The following is a 24,660-nucleotide window of genomic DNA, read 5'->3' as shown; positions in this document are numbered from 1 at the left end:
AGAGCTTACATTGACATGGCTCATTTAAGCCTTATCCAAGATCTGATTTTTTGTTTGCAAACCGTTATTGGGAATTCAGCTTTTCATCACATCCTGGGAAAAACAGTGTCCTGCTTGGCTTCATTCAGAGTACTGTGATGACATTGAATGTCATCATACACAGCTCTTCTTGATGAGAGGATATGATATGTTTTTAATTTATAAATTAGGACTTCATTTTTGTTATTTCAATTCAATCTCCTTCACTCACAAGTTAAATACAATGTTCTCCAAGCCATTCCAGTCTAATTTAGGGTTTTAGGCACCTACTTATTTTTCATCATCTCTTCCAAGAGTGATCAAAGCCAGGCTAAACAACCTTTCAGGAATGGTGTCCCAGATCTCCACTTTGTTGGCTGCTGGTACTTATTTTCCCTCCCCCTTTTTTTCCCACTGAAAGAAAGTTGTCACACTGCATACAGAGCAACCTATGCCTTCACTATTTTAAGACCACATACACAACCTTGTATGGCAGCCAAAGTTACTTTAAACTCTAATTCCACCATCTTGAACCAGTTCCTGCATATTTTTTTCTTTTCCATACCTCCTTGTTAGTCACTCCTACATTTTTCTGGTTTTATTTTCTTTGAATGCATGCCCCAGTCCATTCTGACACCTTTCTTCTTCTAACAGTGTTACTGTTACAGAAATATTACACTTGAGGGTTCTGCACTTTGTAGAGATTCATGTGTATCCAGCTTTTTTTCATTCAAAAATTTTTGGGTTATAGAAGACGATTTAAGTTTTGCAGTGGTGTGCTTCTGTGCTGCTTCCATATTCTTTAAAAAAATAGTTTAGTATTTTCTCTAATTAAGAAACTGAGAAGCAAGACTTCTATTTTTTTAAAACTGAAATCCTAATCATCTAGAGCATTTTATTGACTCTTTAGTTCACTTGCAGACCTCAGAGGAGAAGCAAGAGATTAAAAACATATTTACATATGAAACTGATTCATTTTAAAATCAGCCAAAACTGATTTGAATCAGTAAAGCACATCATAATTCTAGCCAAGAAAATGCTCTTAATGTAAGTAGCAATAAATTTCCGTAGATTATAGCAGCTCTCAGTGAAGATGAGATATTCCAATGCAAATAATAAATAATCATAGTCTCAGTATATGGGAATATGTTTGTTTGGTGTTTTTTTTTTTTTTTCTCCTAGTCCTAGATATTCATTCAAACAAAAAGACAAACCTAGTGGACTCTGACCTTTTGTTTGCCACAGAATGTGATGGACACCACTGATACAAGTGAAATGAAGTATCAGAAAAGATCTATAAATGTAGGGAAATTCATATCCAGAGGCAAACTCCTTACTTAGTTATATTTTATTATATTGAGCCCAAAACCCAAATCACTAGTAAAATTTGGATCAAAATTTGTCCTTTACAAATCAAGAGATCCCACTGAGCTAATGCTGTTTATCACGGTAGTCCATGATGGGAAATGCCAATGACTTTCCTTAGATATCCAAGAAAGTTGTGGGAAATACAAATAAAATATGAATTTCCTAAACTGGTCTGTATTTGCATGACTGGGCGAAATCAAACTCTCCTTTTCCTGGAGTGAAATTTGTCAGGTAGTAAGATACTTTTCATTCATAGCAACATGAATTAGTGGCAAAGCTAAAGTTATTTCCCTAAAAAAGATTGTCTGGCATACTACTTTATTATAATTACTAAATATAATCCTACTTCTCTGAATTTTCCCATCTTCTTCTGTTGGCCCTTCTAGCTTATTAATTGTTTAACTATTTGGGAGAAATATATCCTTTCCCCAACCCAGAAGGTTATCTGCTTTTCCCAGCAGTGAGTATTTCTTATAGATCACAAGCTTATAGAATGATAGCATTCCCAAAATGTCTAGTAATAAATTTTAGCTGTGCCTCCTAAGAGAGACATGGATCTTTTTGAGGCTGAAAGCTGCAAAATCAGTTTGTGCTGTCAGAGTTTAACTTTTATTCCCCTATTGATTTTATTGTTGAGAGAAATTGTTGTATTGACAGCCTTTATTACTGAATATCCTACTTGTTCATGCATCAGCTTTGTATATCACCAGCAGTGATAAATTCCTGCAGCCTTACCCATGTAGCAGCCACTTCAGACTCCTCAAACATTTTATCTCTGACTGCTCTTTAATAATTTAGCTAGTTGCTGGTGGAAATTTACTAATGACATAATGCATGTGTTTCTGTACTTGCACCCTGTAGTCATTTACAGTTTTCTGGAGATATCACAAAACAATTACTCACCTACTAACTTATTTCATGTCTGTAGTGTTTTAGACTTATAACCTTATATCTGTCTGTGCTCAGTCTTTTCCAACCCATAACCTATAGCCACACTTTCTAGTGTAGGATGATCTTTGAATTCTGTTTCTTTACATCATGACACTGTTCCACAGAGCACTCAGCTAGCAGTACATTAGAGCACATAAATTAGTTTCTAGAATGGCATGTTGGGGCCATAGATGTCAGTTACAGTTCTTATTTGTTTAGGTAAGATTTCAAAAAGGCATAAAATTTTACAAGAGTATATTCAAATAAGTTTTTTGAGGAAAAAATCTCAGGTAATGCTAAGTAACCTCTTCATGCTGTCTCATATAGAAGCACATGATACAGGTCTTTTTACAGAATCTCAGTATGAAATACAAACCTATAACATAAGCAACACAGTAAAAATGAAATCTACTGTTCAAAATCAGCTGCAAGTTCTTAGTATTTTGATGACCTTGCCAAAAATCTTAACTTTTGTAGATGAAAATCATGGACATCATTTTCTACACTGGGAAACTGAACATGTCAATGAGTTTTTGCAGAAATAGGATATGGCTGAATGAATAAGCGTGGAATAACTACACAATATTCCTCAAAATGACAGAGGGAGCTATTGGTTTAAAATAGCAGGAGTAAGTATTAATAACTCAATGGCACAAATTACATTCCTTAGTTTTTTGTACATATACTTCAATAGTCACAATCCCATAAATAAATTCAGTCCTTACAATAATCTTGAACTGTAACTAGTTAAGATAACATTCACTTGAGATTTCCCCTAAGCTAGGAGAAATCCAAAGAAGTACAGCTTTTACCAAAAATGACTGACATGTGGCATTTTCTTCATGCCCATTCTGTCACGATCCTGACCACAGCCCCCTTCCTACAAGTTCAGCGGGCTATGTTAAGGTGTTCAGTGGGCTGAGTTAAGGCGCTCAGTGGGATAAGTGAAGGCATTTAGTCAAAGGTTACCTCCATCACTGATGAGAAGCCAGAAGCTTGGGCTGCCCTCATTCCTTGCAGGGCTGCTTCTTAGCAGAGGCTGTCCCTGCTGCCCCTGCCTGAGCCATGTTGCAGCTGCTCAGCAGCCGTGTCTGTGCCCAGGCTCATACCTCTTCAATCCTGACCCAACCTGGACCCATGGATGTAGCTTTCTGGCCAGGTCTCAGACCTACCTTGCCCCAGTAGATTTATCAGGCTGCCGCTGCACCGAGGCTGTCCCTGGCCACTGTCTCTGGGCTTGATCCTGACCCTGAGTTACTGTCTCAATGCCCTGGGTCCTCATCAAAGGAAGGACATTACGCTGCCTGCCTTGCGTTCACCCTTGGCTCCTGGTTCCTTCCGCACAATGAGCAGCCAGACCTTGCTCCTGCCTGACATCTACATTCAAAGTCTAGGCTAACATTTATCAAAACTATTTACATACAAAACATGCAATGAACTTCTCCGCATACTGGGAATTTAACAATGCTGTTAGAAAGGAGGTGCAATTGCAATTTCTTACGGGTAAGTAGAATTCACAAGAACAACTTGATTGATTCCTTCAAGCTGGTGAAAACAGTGACCAGGCATGATTTTCAATCTTTGGCCTAATTTCAGTAGACAACAGTAGGTTTCGAGCTGAAACAGCTAAAGTTCAGTAGCTCTTTTGTTACTATTGGTAGTTGGGGGAACAACAGGGAGCATGTTTTGTCTTTTTGCTTGACATCAGTCTGCTCCAAGAATTGGGTAATTATTTTCATTTTTTCATTCTGTTGTTGAATTACTTCTTAAACATGGACTATTATTGCTGATGTGTTTTGCCACGCGTTACTATAGTCCTTTGGAAATTGCTATGCTGTTCCTGTTACCACATAAGTTTCTGTAATTACATTCTGATTCAGTTCCTGTATTTTAACCCACCTTTGAAATTTTGTTTGAGAAGGGATTGCATGTTGAGGGGTAGAGGAAAAGGGGGCTTTTTTTTTCTGAGGCTTTTAGTGACTTATTTTACTGAGAATTTGGGAGTGCTGTCCCAAATACGTCTCAAGGAAGCATCACATTAAATGAAACAATCATATCAGCCTTAAATAAAGACTTGTACTATAAAAGATCCTCTCCCTGATCCTTTTTAGAGGCATGTATTTTGGAACAAAATAAGCATAGGGATGGGACTGAAACAGTATTATACTGTCGGAGCTGGAGATAACTTGGAACTGAAAAGAAGTAAATCATCTGTAAATCGACATCATGTTAGTGAAGCTGGTCAAAGAACAACTAAGACAAATTTAAATCATGTGAGGCACCTGAACTAGCTCTCTGGTATGCCTGTGTGGCTCTCCACAGTGCTTTGTAGCAATACTAGCTCACAGTCAACACTGCACTGTGCTTGGACCAACCAGTTACTTTTGTACACTTGATCAGGTCTTGGAAATAGAGTTTTCTGACAATGGTCACTTGGGCACTAGCCACTGGTTAAGGTAAGCTAAAATGGGTACAGGCTCAGGCAGGTAGAAGAATGTCCTGAGACACTGCACTGCAAGGTCAGTACAGAGCCTGTGGCCTTATACCAGACCTGATAGAAATCATGTATAATGGACTACAGTTTCAACTTGACCTAGCTGACTGTCCTTTTTTTGGCTGGGATAGAGTAAATTTTCTTCCTAGTAGCTGGTATAATGCTGTGCTAATCCAATGATTAGGATGAGAATAATGTTGATTACACACTGATAGTTTGGTTGTTGCTAGGCAATGTTTGCAATAAGTCAAGAACTTCTCATGCTTCTCATACTCATACACCAGCAAGGAGGCTGGGGGTGCACAAGAAGCTGGGAGGGGACACAGCCAGGCCAGGTGATCCAAATTAGCCACATGGATATTTCACACCATATGACATCATGCTCAGCATATAACTTGGGGGAAGCTGGCTAGGGGTTCAGACCGCAGCTGAGGAACTAGCTGGGCGTTGGTGGTATGCGGGTGGTGAGCACTTGTGCTGTGCATCGCTTGTTCTGTGTATTCTAGTATTATCATCATCATCATCATCATCACCATCCTTTTCTGTCATATTGAACCATCTTTCTCTCAACCCACAAGTTTTGCCTTTTGTTTTTCCAGTTGTCTCCCCCATCCCACTGGTGGGGAGGAGCAAGTGAATGGCTATGTGGTTGTTTTAGCTGCCTGATGGGTTAAACCACAACACTCATCATGAAATCTCAGAGGAAAAGAAAAAAACCAGCAGGTTATTGCCCATGTAGTGGTATCTCAAAAACAACTGTGTCTTAGAAATAATAATAATAATAATAATTACAAAAAGCTAGTAGAGACTATTGATTAGAATAATTGCACTATTTTCCTATGACAGTTGAAATGAAGGGTTCTTGACAGTTTTCCCCTATGACCCTGTTGAGAAGTGCAGACACTTTCTTGAGAAAAAAAAATATTGGCTTTAGATAGAAATCACAAATATGTGCATTTTGGCAGGACAGAAATGGAAAAGTAAAGCCATTGTTTGGTGACAGACGATTAAAAAACAGTAAACAAGGCTGGAAAAAAAATGTATGTAGATAGCTTCATTGCTGAGGTGAATAGAACTGAAGTTATAGATAAGAAAGTACTGAAAAATGTGTTGACTGGGGATTTGGTTTGGGTTTGTTCCCTCTCTCCCCTCCCTGCTCTCCCTTAATCATTTTGCATGCCATAATTCTGAAAGGTGTAAGTGAGATTCTGAAAATACAAATAATATTATTAGGTTTAAAAAGTCCTGGCTAACTCTGCTTTCATTTCAATGGCAGAACACTGTAGGTACGTTGTAGGGATCTGACAATAGTTTTATAACAGTGAGAAAGGAATTGCATGGGAATCCTGATTTATGATGAAAATTTGAGCAAATCCTTTATTTGTTGAGTATAAAGTGCTTTGAGACTAAGACCCTGAGGAATATTTGATTCCTGAGTTTTATGTAGTGAAGCAGATTTGAACTGTACTTAACAAGTAGAATTGCATTTGAATTGCTTTAGGAAAAAAAATCAGGTTTGATCTCTTTATTACTTGTAATTTAATGTGTTCAGAAGTGAAACAGTTTAAGAACATAATGTTCAACACAGAAGGCTGAGTCTTGCATTGTACAAGACATAGGATTTATACATTGTGGGAAAGCCAAGGGCAAGTGTGCTTTCTAAGATCTGATTTGCTGCAACATAGTACAGGCTTCTTTGTTGAAAATCTGAGTTTAGTCATAACACTACACTTACTTCTTTGTTGATGATTATGTAAGTAGAAAGCATCTGCAATACATAAGCATGACCTTCAAATACATTACAACTTCTTAGTGGATTTACACACATCTTCTACATTAAGGAAATGGAATAAAAATATTATAAATTTATATACCTGCTACCTAGATTACTGAGAATATATTATTATAAGTGAGAAGTGCCTGAATTCATTGATTCAACATTCAGCTTTTTTATTAATTAAATCGCTATAGGCAAAATGAATGAGGAGAAATACTGCATATCGTTAAACTGTTTCAGTTCTGGTTTCTTCATTTAGTGGAGTTATTTCACTTCTTACATTCTTTTTGCTGCAAGTTCAAACGCGAATATCTGTGATAACGTAGCCATGATAACACTGGTAATTGGATTATGCATTGAAAATACTCCTGAAGAATTACATTTGATACACAACTAGATTTAGTACAGAATGCTAATAGACGAGTGCCTGCAAGCCTCTAAAATCTAATACTATATTATCTGTTGACTAAAATGTATAATGGCTGGCAACAGGCTTTTATCTCCCTTTTGTTCCCTCCTCTGTTATTAAAAAAAAAAAAAAAAAAATTAAAAAAAATCTTTCATTTTTCTTTAGATCATTTCTTGGCTTCGTAAACCTTTATTAATAATGTCAGTCTCAAACAAACAACAAACCGGATTATCTGGACTCCGTATCTTGTAAGAAGCTAAGCTCCCATCTTCCAAATCAAACCAAGAAAATATCTCAAGACTTTTTCTTGTATGCTCCTGAACAGAGACCATTACCTAAAAACCAGTACAAAGCATCTGGTGTTTGAGGCTATTCATCTGGTGTACTGACTATTCAGTCTGCATCATAGCAAGTTCTGGCCTTGCTACATAAATGGCTTCAGTTACTTTTTATCAGCTTATTCCCAACAGAAGCCACCAAGAATATTATGAAAACAGTCCATTACATCTCCTGTATTAGGAGAACCATAAGGTTGAAAGCTAGCTCTTCCTTTAGGACAGAAGAAAACAAGGCAAATGAATGGAAGTTATGACATCCAATATTATATTATAAATATAATTTATATATCTTGTTGCTGCATAATCAGGATTCAGCATATAACCATATGAAGGCTTAATGTTGGAAGGGACCTCTGGAAGTCATCTAGACCAAACTTCCTGCTTAAGCAGATATCAGTAGGATATCTGATACCAAAGAATGCTAGAAATCAGCCAGAGACCAGTATGCCTAAGGTTATTGGATAAATAAGAATTTTTCCAGCCTTAACTATTGTTAAAATGGGTCTACTTCCGAAGGAAAGGTAAGGAAGACAGCCTTAAATTTTTAAAATGCAGATCTTTTTTTTTGGCTTTATGTATTGTTGCTGGAGCTGTAAAAAACCCCTATCGGTAATGTAGGAAGCTTAAAAATGAGATCCACCTATATGGTGTTTGACAACTGATTTATGCCACTCGTTATGTGGGGATTTGAAGAATTGTTTTAATACCACAGCCATTCTTTAACCAGGGACTGTTTATGATTTCTGAAATCAAATCAGAATGTATCATAATTACATCCTTTCCTGATAACTTACCTTCCTTTTCTTCTGAACAAGCCTATCATGATATTTGTCTAAACAAATGGGAAGTTAGAGCACACCTGATACATCTGTCCAGATTTCACTAGCATATTTCAGGACCACACTTTGTGAACTGAAGAGAATGGTAAGCAGACCATATTGCATTGGCTAGGATGAATAATGAGTGGATGATGAACAATGTATTCAGATGTATGAGGACAGTTTTTAATGACTATTACCCTTGCACAGTAAGCCTGGGATCGACTGATTTGGGTTGGAAGGGACCTCAAAGATCATCTAGTGCCACCCCCCCCCCCGCCATGGGCAGGGACACCCTCCACTAGACCAGGTTGCACATAGTGAAGAATTTTTTCCTAATATCTAATCTAAATCTACCATCCTTCATCTTAAGGCCATTACCCCTTGTCCTGTCACTACACTCCCTGATAAACAGTCCCTCTCCAGATTTCCTGTAGGCCCCCTTCGGATACTGGAAGGCCGCAATTAGATCTCCCTGGAGCCTTCTCTTCTCCAGGCTGAACAAGCCCAACTCTCCCAGCCTCTCTTCATAGGAGAGGTGCTCCAGCCCTCTGATCATCTTCATGGCTGTGGTGGGTTGACCCTGACTGGACACCAGGTGCCCACCAGAAGCACTCTATCACTCCCCCTCCTCAAATGAACAGGGGAGAGAAAATGTAACAAAAGGCTCGTGTGTCGAGATAAGGACAGGGAAAGATGGAGCACTCCAGGTGGGGACTCATAATAACAGAGTAGAGGGGTAGAGTCACCTCCCTCCACCTGCTGGTCATGCTTCTTTTGATGCAGTCCAGAACATGGTTGGCTTTCTGGGCTACAAGTGCACATTGCTGGTTCATGCTGAGCTTCTCATCCACCACCATGCCCAAGTCCTTCTCCTCAGCGCTGCTCTCAATCCATTCTCTGCCCAGCCTGTAGTTGTGCTCGGGATTATCCCAACCCATGTGCAGGACCTTGCACTTGGCCTTGTTAAACTAAACTTGGAGCCTTACCCTGACATTCACAAAGATTAGTCATTAGGATTATCTCATGTCGTGGTTCAGCCCCAGCCAGCAGCTGAGCACCAGGCTCACCTCCCCCCTCCCGCTCCCAGTGGGATGGGGAGGAGAATGGGAGGACAGAGGCAAACCCCGTGGATTGGGATAAGGGCAGGTTACTGGGACAGCAAAGGGGGAGGGAAACAACAACAGCAGTACTGATAACAGAATATACACAACTGGTGATACGCAATGCAGTTTCTCACCCAAGGACTGTACAACTCAGACCACGTGCTCAGACCCGTCCCGAAGACGGACCATCCCAGAGCCACACATCCTGGAGCTGCACTGCCTCTCCCTGACTAGCCCACCTTTTATGCTGAGCATGACGTTACATGGTATGGAATGCCCCTTTGGCTAGTTTGGATCACCTGACTTGGCTGTGTCCCATCCTAGATTCTGGTGAAAATTAACTCTGTCCTAGCTGAACCCAGGACATTTGAGCATATGTTTTCAGAAGCACAGTAGCTGAATTTCACACAAAATTTTAAGCATGACCCATATGAAAGCCCAGAAAATCCAAACACATTATTTGTTTGAAGCCAAATAAACCAAAATGAATAAATTAAGAGTTTATAACTTCTAAAGCCTAAAGCATTTTTTCTTCAGATCCCAAAGCCTAGTAAATATCTTTTTTGCCGCTGTTGGTTGACAGAAAGCTTTACATCAACCTGACAGTACAGTGTTTCAGGACCTGGCTGGACTTGCCTTGACCCAGGCTGATTTTATCTTGCTTTAACAAATGTCTAGAGGCCAAGTGATGATTGCCAAACATGTTGGCGCTGCAGCTCTGTGAGTTCCATCAGGTCAAGGCCTGATGCTTTAAATCACCATCATAACTTGAATTTCTGAAATTTTTGTATATTTGATGTGCTATATCTTCACTCAGGTCATAAAATATCAAAAATATCTAAAGCATCCAGCTTAAACTTATCTAATCAAATTTGAAATAACTTTATCTGTTAAAGTATTTGGATATGAGCATCAACTGACTGCTTTTTGAGACTAAACGGAATCATTGTTAAGTAGAAAAAAGATGTCACAAGGAGTCAGCAGGGATATTTACTGAGATGATTATTTTATCATCTTATTTGGCTTACAACTACTGCATCCTTCTCTGTCAATGTCTGGCTGCCTTCTTAAGTCAAAACTTTTAAATAACAGTATTCCCATGTGGTAATATATAACCTGGGTTTTTTTATCTCATTACTCCTTAATTTATATTTCTTCCTGCTTGGAATATACATATCCCTTAAAAGAATCACTTACTCATATATCCTTTGCTACACGTATATGTGGACATAGAAGAAAAAATAATATATCTGTATGTGTTGTATGTGGTAGCAGAAAAAAGTAGAAAACATTGTGATCCTCTTTCCAATAATCCACCTGGATTGCATAGGAAATTTGGAGGGCTGGCGGATCATTCCATTTTCAAGTCAAAGAAAACCCCTATCTTTAGGGGTAGAAAACCCCTATCTTTAAACAGAGGAAAAATCTGCTTTCAAAATTTAAAATGAAATTGAAGTTTGGTAGTACCTCAGTCTCCTTTGTTAGGCTGTGGTTGCTAAGGTTTACGGGGTAATGGCTTCTAGTAAGATCTATGAAACCTTACTAAACCCAAGGCTTTTCTGGCAATCGGGTTCTGTGAACTGGAATCCCTGCAGTTCCTTGTTTGAATTGTCTCCATTCAAAACTTGACCAGAGAAACAACATGCAATCCAATCTAAGATGTCTCTGCTTTGAGTGGAGAACTGGACTAGAAGGATCACTCCCAGGTTCCCTTCGAATCTAAATTATTTATGATTCTATGGCTCTGTGATAGAAAAACATTTACAGTGACAGTCAGTTTTGTCTGAGAATTCCTTGCCAGCTATCCTTGCCTCATGCCATGTTACTGCATACCAACATATCAGAAGACAATTTGTTCAGACAGTTCCTCCAGGTCCATTATTATTTCTTATTTTCTACCTCTGTAATGCACTTGCATGTATTTTTCTTTTATGTAATGAACATCATCTTAAAAAAAAGCGCTCTCGCATTAGTACATAAGTATGACCTAAGTAGGGATTTGGCAGTATGTTGAAACTCTATACAAAGTTATATTTCTTTTTCTTTTTTTTTTTTTTCCCTTCCCCCTCCTCCCCCCCCCCCCCCCCATCATTTGAAAGGATCTGTGATCTCTGTAGCTATCTTACCTACTGTATACTTCACAGACTTTGTTGTTTATAAAATCTGAAACTGGCCCTAGGGTTACAGGTTAGGATTGCTAGAGAAATTGTTGGATTTTCATTTTCTTACCCTTGGATGTAATTGTAACCAATTTGGTCACCATTATGATTGTAATAATAAGGGTCTGTAGCACCAAAATGAAGTAAAATTGTGTTTTATTTTAATAGCTGCCCAAGCAGTTTCAAGTTGGTGCAGTGATTTTCCTGCCATATGCATTAAATTTTACATGTCTCCATATTAAAAATTAGGACAATTTCTTTAAGAAATTACTCTGTACCCAACTGCAGCATACATGAATGATGATTATTCATTTAGCCATGAGGTTTAAGGATGGAACTGTTTGCCAGCGATGGAAGACAGAGCTTTCATTCTGGAAATAGAATCAAGCCAGCCTTAAAATGCAAGACCTCTGAAGATTAAGTTGTCTAGCTTAATAAGAGAAAAGATTGAGGGATGAATTCTACATGAATATATATGTATATGCACACAACTATAATAGAAAGGAGAGGACAGCTGTTTAACTTTGAAGAAAAAATAGTGACATAAATCCAGTTATTGAGAGCCAACTTTTAGACAAGTATAATATTAGAATTATAAATAAATGTTCTTGTTGTGAGATATTTAAATATTGTCAGAGTGGTGCGACTTGCAATCATTTGATAACTCAACTATTTCAGAAGTATACTTCACTCCAGAAAAATTTATAACCTCTGTGCATGGTTTTAATGGATATAGGACTGCTTTGGTTCATTTGAACCTTGAAATCTTTTAATCTCTGATTTCCCATTTTCATCATCATCTTTCAAGACTACTGGGGAAAACAAAATTTAATGCATTGACATTTTAATGTTCTTTGTACTTGCATCTATACATTAAACTAGTAACAAAATCAAATTTCATGCTTCAGAGCTTTAGCCAGTCATCAGCAAAGTGAAGAAGCACACTGTCTTGATGAGCGATTGGTTAGATATATTTTTTCTACTCTTCGTCTGAAGAATCAGAGGCTAGCTGCAACTATAGACTGGAAGAAAAGATAGATACAAAGACATTTACAGTTTGTCTGCTGACATGTTCAAGGTCATGCTGATCACCAGATTTTTATTCAAGCAGGAAATTTTCCCTGCTCAGTATGATAGGGAGTGTGGGAGATTTTTGCCAACTTCTTAATTGTCTCTACAGCAAAATGAGTAGATGGAGCTTCTGAAATGTCATAATGTAAAAATTATTTTTCCGCTTCTAAATTTTATGGTCAGGATAAATCACTTCTTGACAAGAAGTGTCAAAACCGATCTCAGCTTTGTTTGGGTTATCTGGGTATATTTCAGATAATAAAATCTTACCACTATTAAAAACCTGGAGTAGAGGAACACATGTGGTACTCCCTTGATGCCATGACCTACTCAGGGAGAAATGTATACAAGTGTTTGTTTCTACAAACTATGGGCTGTAGAAAAGGGAAGTTATCAACCCTTGCAGCACTCAGATCAAAAGGCTGGCAGCTGTCGTGGTTAACCTTGGAGACTGTCCAGATCCACACCCAGCCACCCTCTCACTCTCCCTACTTAACAGGACAGGGGGAGAAAATAAGATGGAAAATCTTGTCATCTGTTAATGTCTCTACACTGTTTATGGGGACAGAACTATACCAGACTGGAAAAGAACCTGGTTAAAATTAGGTAAAAGAAATAACTCAGCAAAGCCTTGACTATTGATTATCCATTTAGGATAACAAGAAACAATGTGGAAAATCTGTACCTTCTTAAAGAACACTGTAAAATGAGGTTAAATAAATTAGTTTATAGCTCTAGTTAAATAAGAACATGATGAACTTCAAGGAAATCTAAGCACTTCACTTTTCCTAATGTTCCCTATTTACATCTTTTTCTTAGGGAACAAGGTAACCGTCATATTTTCTTTTCCTAAAAATGAGATGTTTCTGTGGTGAGTTAACCTTTGCTGACTTCCAGATGCCCACCAAGCCACTCTGTCACTCACCCTCCCCAAATAATATTCCCAGAAACAATAGGGGAAAAAATAACATTGAAAAGTTATGGGTTGAGATAAAGCCAGGTAGATCACTCACCAATTACCATCAACAGGCAAAACAGACTCAACTTGGAGAAAATTAGTTTAATTTATTGCCAAATAAAAATAAAGTAGGACAGTGAGAAACAAAGAGAAAACTAAAACCACTTTCCTACCACTCACACCTTCTTCCCAGTCTTAAATTCACTTCTGACTCTTCTACCACTTTCCATCCCGAGCGGTGCGAGGGGATGGCAAATGGGGCTTATGGTCAGTTCATAACACTTCATCTATGCCTCTCCTTCCTTCCCATACTTTTCCCCTGCTCCAGCATGGAACCCTTCCCATGACACACAGTCATGAACTGCTCCAGTGTGGGTCCTTTCCATGGCTACAGTCCTTCCAGAACTTCTCCAATGTGCGTTCTTTCCATGGAGTGCAACCCTTCAGGAACACACTGCTACAGCGTGAGTTCCCCATGGGCTGCAGGTCCTGCCAGAAAATCTGCTCCCACGGGGGTTCCTCTCCACAGGCTTCTGTGTGGGCTCTCCACTCTGCAGCTTCCTCTAGGGCACATCTTCCTGCTGTGATGTGGGGTCCTCCATGGCCTCCAGTGTGGATTTCTGCTCCAATGTGGTCCTCCATGGGCTGCAGGGGGACAACCTGCTTTACCATGTTCTTCTTCATGGGCTGTAACTGGAACACCTCCTCCTCCTCCTTCTCCACTGACCTTGGTGTCTGTAGGGCTGTTTCTCTCACATTTTTCTCACTCCTCTCACAGCTGCTTCACAGTATATTTTGCCCTTTTTAAAATATGTTATCCCAGAAGCACCATCATCTTGGCTGATGGGCTCAGCAGTGGGTCCATTCTGGAGCTGACTGAAACTGGCTCTGTCTCATGTGGTAGAAGACTCTGTTCTCACAGAAACTATGCCTGCAGCTCCCTTCCTCCCCCCAATCCAATACAGTTCTCCATACAGAAAAAAATACTGGCTTATGGAATGAAGAATTTCTTCATTGCAAAGGATTTACCAGATTTCCATTACAATTTTTAATTCATCTTCCATCTACTCAAAAAAACCCCACAACAAACCCAAAAAAACCCAACAAAGTAAAACAATCACACTGAACACAAATTAGAATTAGATGGATTATACCCAAAGTAAAGTTACTCTCTAAAGGTGGAAAGGAATTAAATGGATTATGCATTATAAAATATGCAATATAAAATAAATCAGGGAGAGAAATGTTTATAATTATGACTATTTTTGCATTCTTATGAAAAAGTGTTGAAAAACATGATCAACATCTCTATAAAATCATAGTTGATTATGATTTCAAACAGTAAATAAACTTAAAATTCGAGAATGGGCAGAAAAGTAGGAAGCTGTGCTCGGAAATCAGCTTTTACAATTCCACAAAGTACTTCAGAAGATGCCTTTGCTTTTATTTTTACATAAGAAAACAGTTTTTTTCTGGCATAAAACAGAATGTGGGAATCTCAGTCACTTCAAGTTCTGAAGACAGGATCAATATATTTATTAACATCTTGCCATCTCTGAGGATGTGTGAGAGATTTACTGGCTGAAATCTCATCTTTTTGTCAAGTTTCTCCAAATCTCAAGCATGGCATCTCTTGTGGGTTGAATACTTGTGATCTTATCTAAAAACTATTGAACTTGATGAGAACCTTCTTGTTGGATCAAGAAAACTTGGAAAATTTGTTTTGAGAGGTCAGTAAAATAGGCAGTAGGCTACAGTTCTTCCATCTTTTGGGGCAGCAGGAGACTTATAATCTCATTCTCCGCATTTACAGTTACATAAGCTTTTCTAATTGTAAATGTGGATAAATTGTTAAAACAGGCAATCTGTATAAAGTAGGGTCATATCCCACATGTGTAAATGAAGCGAAACAGAAAAGGGAATTTATTTTTTTTAAAGGGAAGTCATCAACATCACATATAGCCACCTTTTCTTCCAAAGAAATCAGCAAAGACTTACTGAACTCTGTTATTGCCAATATTTACAGAAGCTGAAAGAATATCATGTAATTTTTACAAATAATTTTACTATTAATTTAATTTAATTTATACTACTAAGAAGAACATGGGAAGTATTTTCCCATCTTCAGAAATCATGAATATCATGTAAAAATTCCTTAGGCATGATCACTGATGTATTGTTTCTGTGATGGCTGAGGCAGGATTTCAGATTATCTCTTGCGATTTTAATAAGTAATTTTCAAACAAGCTATAATATCAGTGTCCCATGTGACATCTAGCATACCTGAATTCTTCTTGCCTATATTCTTTTGACCTGAACAAGGACTTTTGTGCCAGCATCTTGTCATTTTTTTCCAGTTCTATCAACAAATCTAATAAGAGATATTACTTCTCCTCACAAGCCTTCGTTTAGTGTCTAGCTTGTGTCTTTGTGCATCAGCATAGTAACTCTGAATTTAATACATTGAAATTCATTGTGGCCAGAAGCGTATATGTAAATGTCAATGCTGAAGCTTAACCTTTTTCTAATATTGCCAACTATATATTGGCATCTGACTTTCTCGGCCCATTTTCTGAGAAAATGTAAATGTTTTAGCCCTCCTGGCATTGAATTTCAGCATACATAATAGAAGAGAGAGACAATAATGCACAGTGCTCCTGTAGTGGCTAACAGAAGTAGCAGACAGCCCAAAGCTTCATGCTTATCTGCTGCTTTCATTCAGAAGCCAAAGTGATGTTTCCTTCTGTGCCCAATTGATAACAAGTGCAAAATACAGGCAAAAATAACTTTGGGCCAACTGCATCCCTATCAGAATAGAGAAAAACAAATTGCTGGGCTGATTGGCAAGAAAGTGGTGAAAGTGTTCATAGGCTTGCTGAGACTGAAATGTGTAGAATTGGGGGCTAAGGGAAAGGGAAACTGAGTTCTGAGAAACAAGAAAATGAGAGAAGTCAAGAAAGGGCATAGGAAAAGATGAAGTACATTGAAAGAAAATATTAGAATTTAAGAATAAAAAGAGATTCTGAGAGAAAGGGATTACTTGCCTTACTGAAAGGGAAAATGTACACCTACAGCCATATAAGTGTGGAAGTAAAATCTTATGATGGTGCTGCTGCAGAAGTTTGTTTTCCAATTTCAAGTTAGGAGTAACTAAAGAGAAGAGATTTCTACCCCTTAGCCTCTGATGATGATTCAGTATTTAGTTAATTGTCACATGTCTCCTGTGCTCCTCTGCCTTGGGGAATTGCAGGCTAGAGCTGTGTGGAAATTTACCATTAGAATAATTTCCCATAAGAAAATATCGGTTAGTTGCAAAATGCAACTTGTGAGGGCACATACAGCAAAGACAGTGTGTGGTTGAAGCACTTCAGGGAGATTTCATTCTCTCTTCCACTTTCCACCTATTTGTCTTTCCAGTCTAAATGTATCAGGAAGACATACTTAGATTTGCCTGTTCTTTTCTTTTGGAAAGATTGTTGGGTTTCTGAGACAGTCTTGAGACACTTTTGGAATGCTCCTTGTTGAAAAAAATGTTTTGAAACTCAAAAACATGACAACAGTTGGAAAAAAGTTCTAGTTCATTTCTGTTCTAGATATCTCTCCATGGTCAAATCTTTAGGCTTCTTGAATTAAATTATCTGTCCTTAAGGAGGTTTATGTGTATGAATAACTTCCACTAAAGCTTGTACTGAAGGAAAGAGTAGGAAAAGGCTTATGAGAGAGCAAATTTACTAATTGTGTCAGGCTGCAACTGCAGAGTGTTCATGGAATAATGTAGACTTTGCATTCCATGGAATTATATTAACTTCCTCTGTCTAAGATGAGGAATTTCATTCTTTATGTTAGAATTAAAACACAGCAGAAGGAACTTTGAGCTGTTAGGAAATTACATCATATTAATTTTATAGGATTATTTTAGTTCTTTATAATGAATGAGTTCTTTGACCAGCTAAAGGACAGAAGTGTATTGAAAGTTTTTAGTGTTTAGATCACCATTATTTTTCTGAAGAAATAAAGACGTGCCATTCATGTTCAAGAAAATAGTATTAATACATAAAACAACATCAGTGCATCACATAGTTTAGTTCTCCTAGATGATTACACTGTAAATGAAAGGTCACAAATTTGACAGATGGTAGTGCCTTTCCAACCAATGTTTGTACACAGCGTTAAGGAACTAACTATATACTATTAATCATTCTTCTTGTCTGGTCTTATTGTAACCAATCATTGATTCCTAAGTTGTATACTCTGTACAGCAAGGAGTGTTGATGGTTAAGGATCTGAAACTTTTACAAGCCAGCTGTAATTTTGTGAATATTGCTGTCCTGTCCACAGTGCTAGCATAGCATACAAGCTCACTGTAAAGTTGTTTTAAGGCAGTGAGTTCATGAAAAATTATGCCCTCAGTAGAAATCCATTCATTGTGTTGTAATACAGCTGAGAGTGATAATATGATGATGATTTCTCTTCATGTTTGTTTGGTGTTCTTTTAGTTTGAACAATAGATGTATCGTGGTCAGGCAGAAATAATAAAATTACTGAATATTTTAATGTTACAGATATAATGAATGGCAATTTTTTCACAATAGGGTTTTCCATATATGCATATCTTCAAATATGTCTCTGTCCTTTCTGATATAAAGTGGTATGGAAGCTATGAATCTCAGTTTATATAATTGGAACAGATATTTAAGAAAAACAGAGTTTTATATTTCATGATTAATGTTATTAACTTTTATTGGGATGCTTGAGAACATAAATGGTTTTCACAGCTCTCACTTCATCCACCAAATGTATTGTTATATCAGAAAACAACCAGCTTGGTCAAGTACAGTTTTCACTTGGTAAATCTGTGTTGGAATAGAACAGAACAGAACAGAACAGAACAGAATAGAATAGAATATTTCAGTTGGAAGGAACCTACAATGATCATCTGACCCAACTGCCTGACCAATTCAGGGCTAACTAAAAGTTAACACAAGTTGTAAAGCGCATTGTCCAAATACCTCTTAAACACTGACAGGCTTGGGGCATCGACCACCTCGCTAGGAAGCCTGTTCCAGTTTTTGAACACCCTCTCGGTAAAGAAATGCTTCCTAATGTCCAGTCTGAACCTCCTCTGGCACAGCATTTGAACCATTCCCACGCAACCTATCACTGCACCCCAGGGAGAAGAGCTCAGCACCTCCCTCTCCGCTTCCCCAGTTCTCAGGAAGCTGCAGAGAGCCATGAGGTCACCCTTCAGCCTCCTTTTCTCCAAACTAGGCAAAAGTCCTTACCCCTTCTCACAGGACATGCCTTCCAACCCTCTCACCAGCTTTGTTGCCCTCCTCCAGACACATTCAAGGACTTTCACATCCTTCTTAAGTGGTGGGGCCCAGCACTGCACACAGTACTCCAGGTGAGGCCCCACCAATGCTGAATACAGCAGGATAAAACCCTCTTTTGACCGGCTGGTGATGCTGTGTTTGATGCCCCCCCAGGATGGGGTTTGCCCTCTCGGCTGCCAGGGCACACTGCTGGCTCATGTTGAGCCTCCTGTCAACCAGCACCCCCAGATCCCTTTCTCCTGGGCTGCTCTCCAGCCACTCCTCTCCCAATTTAGACTTGTGCCTGGCATTACTCCATCCCAGGTGCAGAATCCAGCATCTGGTCTTGTTAAATTTCATCCCATTTATCATTGCCCAATGCTCCAATCTATCGAGATCCTTCTGCAAGGTCCCTCAGAGAGTCAGTAGCACCTCCCAGTTTGGTATCATCAGCAAACTTGCTAATGGTGCGTTTAACTCCTGCATCCAGACCATTAATGAATATATTGAACAGAATTGGCCCTAGAATTGAGCCCTGAGGAACACCACTGGTGACCAGTTGCCAGCCAAATGTAGCCCCATTCACTACAGCCCTTTGAGCCCTGAGCTTCAGCCAGTTCTTCACCTGGTGCATCATGAACCTGCTCATCCCACAGTTGGACAACTTGTCCAGAAAGTTACTGTGAGGGACAATGTCAAAAGCCTGACTAGAATTGAGAAAAACTACATCCACCACCTTCCCTTTATCCACTAGGCAGGTGACCTTATCATATAATGATATCAAACTAGCTAATCAGGACTTTCCTTTTGTGAACCCATGTGGACTGTTCCTGATGATAGCGTTATTCTTTAAATGCCTTTCGGTAGTGCCCAGTATGATCTTTTCCATAATTCTTCCAGGAACTGAGGTTAGACTAATAGGTCTGTAGTTCTCTGGGTCTTCCCTCACACCCTTCTTGGAAATCGGAATAACATTGGCTAGCTTCCACTGAGCAGGGACATCTTCAGACTCCCAAGACCTCCTGCCATAACTGCAAGCTCCTTCAGTACTCTGGGATGAACCCCATCAGGCGCCATGGACTTGTGAACATGCAGCTGATACAGCTGGTCCCTTACAAACTCAGTGTCTGCATATGGAAAGTCACTGTTCCCACACTTGTGGTCCTCCAGCTCAGGGGACTGGGCAGTCCAAGGTCTGTCAGTGTTATTAAAGACTGAGGCTCTGCTTGTTCTTCATCCCTATTAGTCAGGTGACCATATTCAACAAGTATTGGTTTAATGTTTTCTTTAAACCTCCTCTTGCTATTTATGTACATAAAAAAGCCCTTCTTGTTGTCTGATACAACACCATCCAGTTTCAACTCTAACTGATCTTTGGCCTTTTGTGTCTTCTGCCTGCATAGATGAACCACCGCTCTGTAATCTTCCTGCATAGCCTGACCTTGCTTCCAAAGATCATACAATTTCTTTTCCTCCTGTGCTCCATGAGGAGCTCGCTGTTCAGCCAAGCTGGTCTTCTGTCCTGCTTGCTTGACTTATGACACAGTGGAATTGCCTGCTCCTGTGCTTCTAAAAGGTGGTTCTTAAAGACTGACGAGCACTTGTGGACTCCTTAGCCCTCAAAAGCAAATTCCCTGGGTACTCTGACAAATAGCTACCTGAATAGCTTACAGTTTGCTCTCCTAAGTTCAGGGTAGCAACTCTGCTGTCCTTTCTTCTCATTACGCTGACAATTTTACTCAATCACTTCACGATCACTGTGGCCAAGACAGCCACCTACCATAACATCTCCCATGAGTCCTTCTTTATTCACAAGTAGCAAGTCTAGGAGGATTATCTTTCCCAGAGGGCTCACTGAGTACTTGTGACAAGAAGTTATCTCCTACGAACTTCAAGAATTTCCAAGACCTGCTCATCGCAGCAGTATGATATTCCCAGTTGATGTCTGGGAAGTTGAAATCTCCCATAAGGACAAGGGTTACTGACCCAGAAATTTGTCCTAATTACCTATAGAATAATTCATCAGTGTTTACATCCTGCCAGGGCAATTGGTAGTAGACACCCACTACAACATCTCCTTTGTTTTCCATCCCCCTAATCCTGATCCAGAGGGTCTCCACCACATCATCACTAACTATAAGGGCTGTACAATCAAACGTCTCCCTTATATATAGCACGACATCTCCACCTCAGCTGCCCTGCCTATCCTTCCTGAAAAGCCTGTAACCCTCCATCCCAGCAGTCCAGTTGTGGGACTCATTCCACCAAGTCATGCTAATACGAATGATATCATAGTTTTGTGTACTAACCAATGCTTCCAGTTCATCCTTTTGGTTTCTTATACTGCGTGCGTTGTTGTACAAGCATTTCAGACATGCTCCTGAGCCCTCTGTGCTCCTGGGAGCAGTGTAAATGTTCCCACTAGATTTGCCACCCTCAGGCGATGCCATGCCAACCCTGAAACACTTCTGTGTCCTACTGCTAGATGTTCTGATTTTACTTTCTTCAGTGCCAATATTTAGAAATGCGTATCTTGTATGAAAAAATATTTACTTAAATTTAACAGTTACGAATGAATATAACAGTAAATATTATAAGAAATTTTTATAGCAGAATAAAGTATTATTTATACACATTTTGTATCACACACTTAAGGAGAAATTCAGACAGTGTAATAATTTGTGCTTCCATCATTTGTATGAGTGTTCTGATGAACCCTTAATGTGACACGCAAAGGTAGTGTAATGAATAGCTAATTGTACTTGGAAGACTGACGAAAAAAAGTAACTGACACAATATTTTGTTCCAGGTGGGAGTAAAAAACAACTGCTTTCCTGGCCTTTTACAACCTAGTTAAGAATTTGACTGACAAAATGTTGGCACCAGCTGTGGAAGAGCTGATCAGCCTCAACTCCAAGTAAGTTAAGTCTTATGCATTCAAAAGTTCATTTTAGACTAAATTTACAAAGCCTGCTGATTTCTAACAACAAACATAAATTAAAAAAGCAGTTTGTAAGACACTGTAGAGCACTTTGGTTTCCCATGTTGTGGAATTCAACTTCTCATTTAAACACATCTTGAAATCAGTATGTAACTTCATCTCTTCGTAATGTTATTTTGCAAATTTAATAAGAACACATTTTGATTCCTCTTCCTTTCTAGACAATTGAAAGCACTCATTTGAAGTAATGACAAATTATTATAAAACATAAATATGGAACATGAACATATATGCATATATTCAATGAGCAAGAAAATCTAGATAAATAGTGATCTGTTTGATACAGAAGACAAACTGGTGGGAAAAAAAAAGTAAGGAACATTATTTGGGTGCTAATTAAATGGACCTTCTTTCCTATTGCATTTCTCATGGAAGAAAACATGAGAGACAATTGTGGATGAAGGACAGAGTTAGAAGCCTTTGTTGTCCAAAGATGGTCTCCGAGTGAGTCCTACAAATTATCCTTCACATGTTAGGAGCTAAGATGACGGCAGTACTAAAGCCATGAAGTACAGGAATTGTACACACACATTAAAAAAAAAAATCTGCAGAGAACGTCTTAATGGAAAGTTAAGTTAAAGGCACCAGCTGTATTAAAGCACACCTCTCATCCTTGTAGTCTTAGCTTTTTTTATTATTCATGAACTCTGATATCTCAGTTCAACTTAGAATATTTTATTTTCCCTGGTATTCTTTCCTGGTAAATGTTAAAAAATTCTACTTTTCTATAGCTAGTAGGAGCTCAGGGAGAAGATAAAGGCAGGAAGGTTTTTAGTTTGTCAGATGTGGTTTTCACTCACAGTATAACACCGTATAATTTCTCAGTGAAAGTCTGTTTTCCTCTTTGAACAACTGCTAACCTGGTGGATACTAGCCTGGGAAAAAGAGAAAAGGGACAGGGAGAAAGAGAAGAAGAAAGAAGTGGTGAGGGTAGAGTATCAATAAATGATGCAACAGGAGTAGGGAAGTGATTGTGCCCCTGTACTCGGCTCTGGTGAGGCCGCACCTCAAATACCGTGTTCAGTTTTGGGCCCCTCACTACAAGAAGGACACTGAGGTGCTGGAGCATGTCCAGAGAGGGGCAACGAAGCTGGTAAAGGGTCTAGAGCACAAGTCTTATGAGGAGCGGCTGAGGGAACTGGGGTTGTTCAGCCTGGAGAAAAGGAGGCTGAGGGGAGACCTTATGGCTTTCTACAACTACCTGAAAGGAGGCTGTAGCCAGGTGGGTGTTGGTCTCTTCTCCCAAGTAACTAGCAAAAGGACAACAGAAAATGGTCTCAAGTTGCATCAGGGGATGTTTAGATTAGATATTAGGAAAAATTTCTTCACTGAAAGAGTGGTAAGGCATTGGAACAGGCTGCCCAGAGAGGTGGTGGAGTCACCATCCCTGGAGGTGTTCAAAAAACGCGTAGAAGTGGCACTTCAGGACATGGTTTAGTAGACATGGTGGTGTTGGATCGATGATTGGACTTGATCTTAGAGGTCTTTTCCAATCTTAAGATTCTATGATTCTATGATGTTAAAGTATCAGAGAAACAGGCAAGGTATGAGATTGTAAAAAAAAAAATTAAATCTCTGAAAACATTCTAGTGTCACTACGAAATAAACTCTTAGCTCACATTATCACAATACTTGACAGTTTGGAAGTTGCTCGAATGTTTGGTTTTAGAGCTATTTGCATAGATACACTGTAATAGAGGCTCCAAATTCCTCCCAGCAGCTGTTTTAATCTGTGATCACTAATTGCTTTAGAGCAAAGTGCTTTGACTTTGTCCACTGCTAGGCAAACCAAGTTAGGCTATGACTCATACAGTATTTACTGCATAAAATAAAAGAACTAGGACTCTTCACAGGTTCTCAAATGCACTGAATGAAATGTGTTGATCTTCTTTTTAGATCAGACATAGAGGAGAAAGAAAATGTAGCATATTCTTGATTCAAACTGAGAATAATGTTTATGTGAACAGTTATTTTTCTTTTAAAACTTTCAGTAGCAATTTTACTCTCTGAGTTTTGATGTGTGACTCAAAATTTTCTGGAAGAGTGAGAATATTCCTTCAGCAATTTGGTGGTTGATAACTGCATTTAGGAAACCCTTCTATTAATTACAGGCAGCTTATTTTCTCCAAATCTCTATTACTTTTTGAAAGCAAAAAAGCCTGCAGCCTAAAGAGTGCTTACCGATAAAGATGAAGCCCAGCAATGCTTTAAATGAAAAAAAAAAAACAAAACCAACCCTAAGACTTTGAGAAAGGGAGTTCTTTGTTATTATCCAATTGCTGGTGAGAGGATGCAATGATAAACAAGATCTCATCTGCTTTAGACAGTCTGCTGCATTTTAGATAAAACATGAGTAACTGTAAAGTTTGGGTGCAATAAAGAGAACATACCTTCAGCCTTACTAAATCTTAATTCTGATATGACTTTCTATGGCATCCAAGGAAAAACTAGAGGGGGAAAAGGTCTTTGAGTTATCTTCTAACAGTAGTGTTCCCTTTGTGGCAAGACCTCTGTTGAAAGCTCCTTTTGCCATCTCTCCTTATGTTTAATTCCGGCCTTTTGATAAGCAACCTGTAGCAGGCTGAAACAACTGAAAGAAAAGGATAAAAAACATTAGGTTTCTTGGGATGAACTGACAGGAAACAGCATCCTAAAACACAGATGACAGTGAGATCCTATACCAAAGAATCATACTTGTACACAATATGCGGTAGAGCTGCCTTGATTTCTGCATGAAGTCTAGAACAGCTTCTAAGTGTTAACAATAGTTTCCAAATTTTTATTTTTTTATATTTTTGCCAACAGCCAATCATGAATGGGATACATACCTAGAGAGGGAAAATATCAGGCAGCAAATCTCAAGCTAGAAAATAATTAGCTTGTTAGCTCTACTGAGTCTAA

General features: G+C 38.8%; 1 protein-coding gene across 28 annotated transcripts in view; it reads left to right on the top strand.

The window, feature by feature from the left end:
* The window catches only part of PTPRD (protein tyrosine phosphatase receptor type D), a 1,257,748-nt gene that overhangs the window by 311,489 nt on the left and 921,599 nt on the right, over positions 1–24,660 (top strand). For 27 of the 28 annotated variants that reach the window (XM_054809724.1, XM_054809742.1, XM_054809753.1 and 24 more), the window contains exon 3: positions 21,568–21,675. The gene's annotated coding sequence lies outside the window, so the exon portion shown is untranslated. The remainder of the gene's footprint in view (positions 1–21,567; positions 21,676–24,660) is intronic. The other variant, XM_054809722.1, reaches the window with a different exon arrangement.

The sequence above is a fragment of the Grus americana genome, chromosome Z (assembly GCF_028858705.1).
Source record: "Grus americana isolate bGruAme1 chromosome Z, bGruAme1.mat, whole genome shotgun sequence".
Classification (NCBI taxonomy): Eukaryota; Metazoa; Chordata; class Aves; order Gruiformes; family Gruidae; genus Grus; species Grus americana.
The sequence above is the reverse complement of the archived record's forward strand: the minus strand, read 5'-3'. Positions and strand labels throughout refer to the sequence as shown.